At 40.3% G+C, this 8,570-nt stretch overlaps 1 pseudogene; it reads left to right on the forward strand.

The window, feature by feature from the left end:
• The first annotated feature begins 6,097 nt into the window (after positions 1 to 6,097).
• On the forward strand, positions 6,098 to 6,274 carry LOC141109089 (U2 spliceosomal RNA; annotated as a pseudogene).
• Positions 6,275 to 8,570: the final 2,296 nt, after the last annotated feature.

An 8,570-nucleotide genomic window follows, 5' to 3' on the forward strand; every position in this document is an offset into this window, starting at 1 on the left:
GGAAGATAGAAGAAAGAAGAAGTATTTAAATAAAGGAATTGTTAAAAACTGTCTCTTGTCATTTTTAACATTTTTGACAGTTTTTTAGTGAAATGGTAGGGGTAAGTACCCCCTTACCATTTCACACAGGGGGGGGGCCGGGATCTGGGGGTCCCCTTGTTAAAGGGGGCTTCCAGATTCCGATAAGCCCCCCGCCCGCAGACCCCCACAACCACCGGCCAGGGTTGTGGGGATGAGGCCCTTGTCCTCATCAACATGGGGACAAGGTGTTTTGGGGGGCTACCCCAAAGCACCCTCCCAATGTTGAGGGCATGTGGCCTGGTACGGTTCAGGAGGGGGGGGGCTGCACTCTCGTCCCCCCCTCTTTTCCTGCGGCCTGCCAGGTTGCGTGCTCGGATAAGGGTCTGGTATGGATTTTTGGGGGGACCCCACGCCGTTTTTTTTTTTTTTTTTGGCGCGGGGTTCCCCTTAAAATCCATACCAGACCTGAAGGGTATGGTATGGAATTTAGGGGGAACCCCACGTCATTTTTTTTAAATTTTGGCCGGGGTTCCCCTTAATATCCATATCAGACCTGAAGGGCCTGGTATGGAATTTAGGGGGACTCCCACGTCATTTTTTTTTTTTTTAATTTTGGTTCGGGGTTCCCCTTTGGGGAATTCCCATGCCGTTTTTATCAATGAACTTCTATGTGTATTGTCGGCAATGCAATAGCCGCGGGTAGTTTTAAATGAGTTTTTTCCTTCAAAATGTCATTTTTGAAGAAAGAAAGAAGAAAGAAGAAGTATTTAAATAAAGGAATTGTCAAAAACTGTCTCTTGTCATTTTTAACATTTTTGACAGTTTTTTAGTGAAATGGTAGGAAAAGTACCCCCTTACCATTTCACACAGGGGGGGCCGGGATCTGGGGGTCCCCTTGTTAAAGGGGGCTTCCAGATTCCGATAAGCCCCCCGCCCGCAGACCCCCACAACCACCGGCCAAGGTTGTGGGGATGAGGCCCTTGTCCTCATCAACATGGGGACAAGGTGTTTTGGGGGGCTACCCCTAAGCACCCTCCCAATGTTGAGGGCATGTGGCCTGGTACGGTTCAGGAGGGGGGGCGCTCTCTCGTCCCCCCCTCTTTTCCAGCGGCCTGCCAGGTTGCATGCTCGGATAAGGGTCTGGTATGTATTTTTGGGGGGACCCCACGACGTTTTTTTTTTTTTTGGCCGGGGTTCCCCTTAATATCCATACCAGACCTGAAGGGCCTGGTATGGAATTTAGGGGGACCTCCCACATCATTTTTTTTTTAAATTTTGGTTCGGGGTTCCCCTGTGGGGAATTCCCATGCCGTTTTTATCAATGAACTTTTATGTGTATTGTTGGACCGGCAATGCAATAGCCGCGAGTAGTTTCAAATGGCTTTTTTTCCTTTGAAATGCCATTTTGCTGTCAGACTGTTCTAAACACGGGAAACATGCGCCCCTTTACAGGCATACTATAGACACCCCCCAGGTACGAAATTTAAAGGGATATTACACTTTTATTGTTTGTTTATTTGTTTGGCCGTTTTTAAAACTTTTTTTTGCATTGATCCATGTCCCCTGGGGCAGGACCCGGGTCCCCAAACACTTTTTATGACAATAACTTGCATATAAGCCTTTAAAATTAGCACTTTTGATTTCTCCCATAGACTTTTAAAGGGTGTTCCGCGGCATTCGAATTTGCCGCGAACACCCCAAATTGTTCGCTGTTCGGGGAACTTGCGAACAGCCAATGTTCGAGTCGAACATGAGTTCGACTTGAACTCGAAGCTCATCCCTAATTGTGATGAGTATCTTTGATATTCTTGTATTATATGTTCTGTCGGTATATGTTATATGTAATATCTTTCTTTAGTATTTTTATGTTAGCGTTTCCTATATTCTTGAGAAATAAATAAGACTTTATTTTATTAAGCCGTGTGCTTGGTTTCATAGCTAATCTTGTATTATTGTGATATCAACAGTAACATGTGATCAGAGTTTCAAAAGACTAGCTAACTAGGGGATTAGACAAGTTAATACATAGGTGCAATAGATAGAGGGAATCCGTAACCACCCTCGAATAATATTTATTGTACCAATTACTTCACCCCCCACCCTTTGTTTGCCAATCCCTTGCCTATTAGCCTTGAAAATGGTAGAATTGATTTTTGAAGATTTGCTTTCCATTGACTTCAGTGGGCTTTGCATAAAATTTCGCAGTTTGTGAATTTTTGGACGTGTTCACCTAACATGACTGCAAATCGAATGCAAAGAAATTAGCCCAACCGCTACCGCCAGCTCTCTGATGGAGATGTCTTATAAAGATATTGTACTTCTCTCGGGTTATTATTATCATGTAGTGGAATATTCACAATACCCTCTTAGTAAAAATCAGACAAAGCCGTTTGTGCCGTCTCATCAACTCAGATGAAATGAGACATTTCGAGGAGAAAGTTAGAAACGTGGTTCTGTGAACAGAACGAAAAGGTTGTGGTCCTTATCAAAGAATTGTGTATATAAAAGCCCATCTGGTAATTGAAGTGTACATTATGCCGAGAGCTTCAGCTGAAGCACCTAATCCTCGGCGTACCCTCCTGTACTCCTCCCTGTACTACCACTTACAATGGCGCTATTAGTCGTATTGTGGTAGTCAGATGTAGTTTTGAATGTCGTGGTTCACAAAGATACAAAACAAGCAACAATGTCATTTCCGGAAACATGTTATAAAAAACATGTTACTAGTAAATAATTCTAAGGATAAATGAAATGTAAATAATTTATTCCTGCCATATTTAAAGCGGAGTTCCATCCAAAAGTGGAACTTTAGCTTATCTGCCCCCCCCCCCCCCCCAGTGCCACATTTGCCACTAGACATGTGTAATTCGTTTTGTTTCCAAATTAAACGAATTTCCGTTTTTTGGAGATTCGGATGTAACCATCCGAATTTTCGAATTCGAAAAGTACCGAATTTAAACCACTTAAGTTAAAAACAGGTTTTTCGCTAGAAAATTACTTAGAACCATCAAAATTTTTATATTTTATTCTTCTAATGCCGCGTACACACGATCGGAAATGCCGCCAGCAAAACTCCGATGAGGGCTTTTTGTCGGAAAATGCGACCGTGTGTACGCTCCATCGGTCTTTTGCTTTTGCGGAAATTCCAGCCAGCAAAAGACTGAGAGCAGGTTCTCTATTTTTCGGTCGGGAAAAGTTCCTATCCGAAAATGCGTGAGTCTGTATGCAATTCGGACGCACAAAAAAATCACGCATGCTTGGAAACAATTTGACGCACGCTTGGAAGCACTGAACTTCATTTTTCTCGGCTCGTCGCAGTGTTGTACGTCACAGTGTTCTTGCGGTCGAAAGTTCAGAGGACTTTTGCGTGACCGTGTGTATGCAAGCAAGCTTGCAAGGCAAATTCCGTCGGAAAAACCATCCAAGGTTTTTCGGATGGAAATTCCGATCATGTGTACGCGGCATAACACCCTAGAGAGTAAAATGGCGGTCGTTTCAATACTCTCTGTCACACCGTATTTGCGCAGCGGTCTTACAAGCGCACTTTTTTTTTAAAAAACACACCTTTTTTTGAATTAAAAAATAAGACAACCCTAAAGTTAGCCCATTTTATTTTTTCATATTGTGAAAGATAATGTTATGCCGAGTAAATTGATTACCCAACCCCAACATGTCACGCTTCAAAATTGCGCCCCCCGCTCGTAGGAATGGCGACAAACTTTTACCCTTAAAAATCTCCATAGGCGGACGTTTAAAAAATTCTACAGGTTGCCTGTTTTTATGTCACAAGGTATTTGCGCAGAAATTTTTTTAAATGCGTTTTTTTTGGGGGGGAAAAAAACAAAAACATTAACATTAGCCCAGTTTTTTTGTATAATGTGAAATATGATGTTACACCGAGTAAATAGATACCTAACATGTCACGCTTTAAAATTGCGCACACTTGCGGATTGGCGCCAAACTTCAATACTTATAAATCTCCCATAGGTGACGCTTGAAATTTTTTTACAGGTTCCATGTTTAGAGGTACAGAGGAGGTCTGGTGCTAGAATTATTGCTCTCGCTCTACTGATCGCGGCGATACCTCACATGTGTGGATTGAACACCGTTTTCATATGCGGGAGCTACTCGCGTATGCGTTCGCATCTGCACGCGAGCTCGTCGGGACGGGGCGCATTTAAAACATTTTTTTCTTATTTATTTATTTATTTTATTTTTTGGTGAATAATAATGATTTGATTTGGTATATTTTCTATATTTTTGGATGCATAGAATGCACTTTTTGGTTAAGTTCTATTGGCAGATATCATGTCTAATTTTATTTGTTTTCTTTTTTTAATGCACAATAAATATATTGTGTAGAATAATACTTGGCTGTGTGTTTTACTTCAATGACAGTTTGGGAGTCGGCAGTTATATTTAAAAAAATACATTTTAAAATTAACAAGAGACACCAACATAGTTGTATCTTTGATCTTAAAAACTACGGGACAATGGTGTTGTGGTAACTTGCACCAAATAATAAAAAAAAATATATAATAATATTATTCTTGATATCACTAGGAAAAAAAAAGCCTTTGAAAATTAGTTTGCAATAACTCCATCATTATCACCAGCAAAGCATCTTCATTATATCCATTAAAGAAGAAGAGAATTGTGCGCTGCATTTCCACATTTCATAATTTGCGCGTCACAAATGTTAATTCTCCATTAATCGCTAGTTTACAAGACCGTCTGCTTCCGGCTCGTCTTTGCTTCCCAGAATTCATGTTTGTACTTTGGACTTTTGTCTGATGGACTTGTGTACACACGTTCAGAAAATTCGACAACAGACATTTGTCTGTGCAAAATGTTAAAACCTGCCATCCAACATTTGTCCGCGCAAAATCCGACAACAATTGTCCGATGGAGCGTACAAACGGTCGGATTTTCCGCCAACAGCTTGTCATCGAACATTTCCCGTCGGAAAATCCGATCGTGTGTACGAGACTTAACTCCAATTTCTAACAACCCTGAATTTCCACCAGGCATGAGCACTTTTGCAATACCACGTACAAAGGTGTAATTAAAAAAAAAAAAGAACAGCTACAAGAAATGTGTGGAAATGTCAATATTCCATTTTGGACATATTTTCAAATCCACGATTACCTAAATACTCACAAAAGCAGAAGACCCAATTTTCCAAACCTCTTACAGAATTGGAAAAAATATGCCTACAGGGACCTGAAATACGCAAAACCACCTCTTTGGCCTACTCGTGGCTCCAATCAGAACACAATGACAATTTTAATCTGCTTTGGGAAACCGGGCTGAAAATAAAAATCCCTGAAAGCCAATGGACTAAAATGTGTCTTTTAACACACAAGTGCTCTATTAGCACTAAAACGCAAGAAACATCTTACAAAGTTTTATGTCACACCATGGACATGCAGTCAGGGGAGGCAGGGCCTCACCTGTCATGAACATTATAAAAAATAAATTAATTAATTTAAAAAAAAAAAATCAAGCTTCAAGGGTCATAGCTCGGCAACCTGGGGGGGGGGGGGGGTTATGTAGCCTAAAACCTACTCCACCACTGGTAAAAATTTGGGGCTCCTACGATCTATGGTTCCGGAGATACGGGGGGCTCCTTGCACAGCCTGTCAGAAGCTACATACAGAGTGGCCAGTTTAAATCCAAGCTGACACGCTCTGTTTGCAGCAGACTGAGAGGATGAGCTCACAGTGCCTCTCCTCACTTCTTGTCAGAGGCACTGAGCTCAATGGACAGCTTGGAGCCTTGGACCAATGGTAAAGTACCATTGGTCCCAGCTGTCCAATAAAAATACTGCAGTGGAGGCACGCCTCTCACTGCAGTGTCAAAGAAGGGGGAGAAGGGGGCGTGTCTAAAAGACAAATGCTCCCTTCCAGCCCAGACCTTATCTTATCTGTTTATGTGTATAAGATTCGCCCACAATCCCATGTTTTTCTCACACAGTTAAGAGGGAGAATGAGAATCTGCTGCTGCTGAAAAGGTACAAGCTAAATCATATATTATTATTCTACATGTTATAAGATAATAATTTATTACCATATTTTTCGCTTCTCTGCCTTTTTGGCTAAGATCAAGTGCAGTATCTGTTCTTACCAGTTTCCAGAAGAGGCGCTACGCTACTCCCAAGTGTGGGGAGGGTAGATGCAAATCCAATTGTGTCCAAGGTCCAATTGCACCTGGAAGGGCGGGTTTGGTAGTGACCGATGTCTGGGCGCCCTTAGAGATGTCAGCGGAGTCGGGTCTGAGCCGTCCGAAAGGGTGCTCCTGGTGAGGATGGGTGCTGCATTGGGTCTGGCCAGAGGGTCATGTCCCTGGCCTTCTGGCCTAGATTGGGGTAGCTCTAGCTCCGGTCAGTTTTTCGGGAGAGAACACTGGCTCCCCTTTCCCACCGGGGGGAGCAGCTGGTATTTCCTGAAAGTAATTAGGTAGGAGTAATGGGAGTAGTGGTTGAGTCGAGTTACACAGGCTCTCCCTACGCTCTCAGAGCTCCAGGCCTTCCTGGCTGGGGTGGGGGCTGCTCTGGCCTGGGCTGTTGGTCAGGGTTGTGAAGAAAAGCCTGTGGTGAATGTGCCCCTGAGGTGGCAGTTCAGGGGGTGCCGTATAATCACTGTGAGTGAGGGTCACTTTGATTTATGGCACCAAGGTCACTTCACCATACACACTTTTTTTTTCACACCTGTCTCTAGGGCCGAGCCTTTTGGCTAGGACCAAGGGAAATTTTTATTCCTGGCCGAAGGGCCTGGCCATTGTATTGCACAATGGTCACTCTTTCACTTCTCCCACTTCCTTCTCCCCACTTATTTTAGCCCCGTGTTTGTCACTTTTTTGTATGTTTATGTTTGATGCCACACGTTATACGTGTTACACGTTTTGTCACTGTGTGATGAGTAGGGTGTGGGCCCTTGGGCCTACCTTGAAAGTCTTGGGAGGGGCGGACATGGCCTTTTGGCTTAGTTCACCCTCTCTCATGGGGTCTCCCTTCAGGGGAGCCCCACCGAGTACTTGGGTGGGTCTGTTTCGGCAGACTCTCCAGAGAAAGGGGGTCTGTCTGGTTTCGGCCAGATGGTCCCAAGTGAAAGTACCTCAGTCACAGGGAATCAGGGTAAGGTCCTTCCTTCGGAGGACTAGTGTAACACCCGTTGTACATTTTGTGTCACCTCTTTATGTGTCTGCACTTTTTTTGGCACCGGGTGGAGTTTTTGAGTGTTTCACATGCCACAGGCTTAAAAAAAAAAATTACCGTATTTATCTATTTACTGTGAAATTACTGGTTGCAATTTATAACTTCAAACTTCAGTAATTTGTCCGTTAGGCCACCTGCTTAAGTACAGATTGTAAAAAATTTTGAAAATATAGTAAATTACCATAAAAACAATATATAATAATTATTTGTATATTACTTATGGTAATTAACCCCCTTCCCACCCAGGCCAATTCTGACACTTCTCTCCTACATTACTCAGAACCCCCAAACATGATATATATTGTTTAAGGAACGCCCTAGAGAATAAAATGGTGGTGGTTGCAACTTTTTATGTCGCACTCTATTTGTGCTGAAAATTTTTTAAATGTGTTTTTTTTTTTTTTGGGGCGAAAAAATTGATGAATACTTAAAAATACTGTTTAAATAGAAAAACTGTCCTTGACTTAGATTCTGATACTATTACTGGTCCCTCTGACCTTAATGATATAGATAATTACCTATCAAAATTATTCTTAATATTGTTCATTTTTAAAGCATAAAATAATGGAATGTTCTCTTACAAACAAGAATATAAAAATATAACTTATATTCCTTATATTTAAGTGTCTCATTATACAAGCTATATTTGACTTATATATTCATTGTTCATTTTCATTTTCTTTGTTTTTTTTTTCTTTTCCATAACGCTCCACATTTTTTATAATGATCACATTTTACTTACTTGTACCCTCCATGACTTTGTTATTTCTTTTACTTTTTCAATAAACTTCAGTTGTTTAAAAAAATAATAATAAAAAAAGAAAATAAAGGAGTAGAATAAAAAAAATCTATTCTATTACTTTATTTTCTATTCTGTTTATTCTTTTTGGAAATTGGAAAACTATTTGAATTTGACTTATATATTCATTGTTAATTTTCTTATTTTTCTTTTTTTTTTCCATAATGCTATCATTTTTTATAATGATCACATTTTACTTGTTTGTATCTTTGTATCCTCCATGACTTTGTAGTTTCTTTTAATTTTTCAATAAACTTCAATTGTTAAAAAAAAAAGAAAAAAGAAAATAAAGGAAAAGAATAGAAAAAAAAAATATATATATATATATTCTATTCTATTGATTAATTTTCTATTCTATTTTATTATCTTTGGAAATTGGAAAACCTTTTTGAATTTGACTTATGTATTCATTGTTAATTTTCTTCTTTTTTTTTTTTTTTTCTTTTCCATAACGCTATCGTTTTTTATAATTGATCATATTTTACCTATTTATTTTTATTTCCATTACTTTGTTATTTCTTTTACTTTTTCAAT

The sequence above is a fragment of the Aquarana catesbeiana genome, linkage group LG09 (assembly GCF_042186555.1).
Source record: "Aquarana catesbeiana isolate 2022-GZ linkage group LG09, ASM4218655v1, whole genome shotgun sequence".
Classification (NCBI taxonomy): domain Eukaryota; kingdom Metazoa; phylum Chordata; class Amphibia; order Anura; family Ranidae; genus Aquarana; species Aquarana catesbeiana.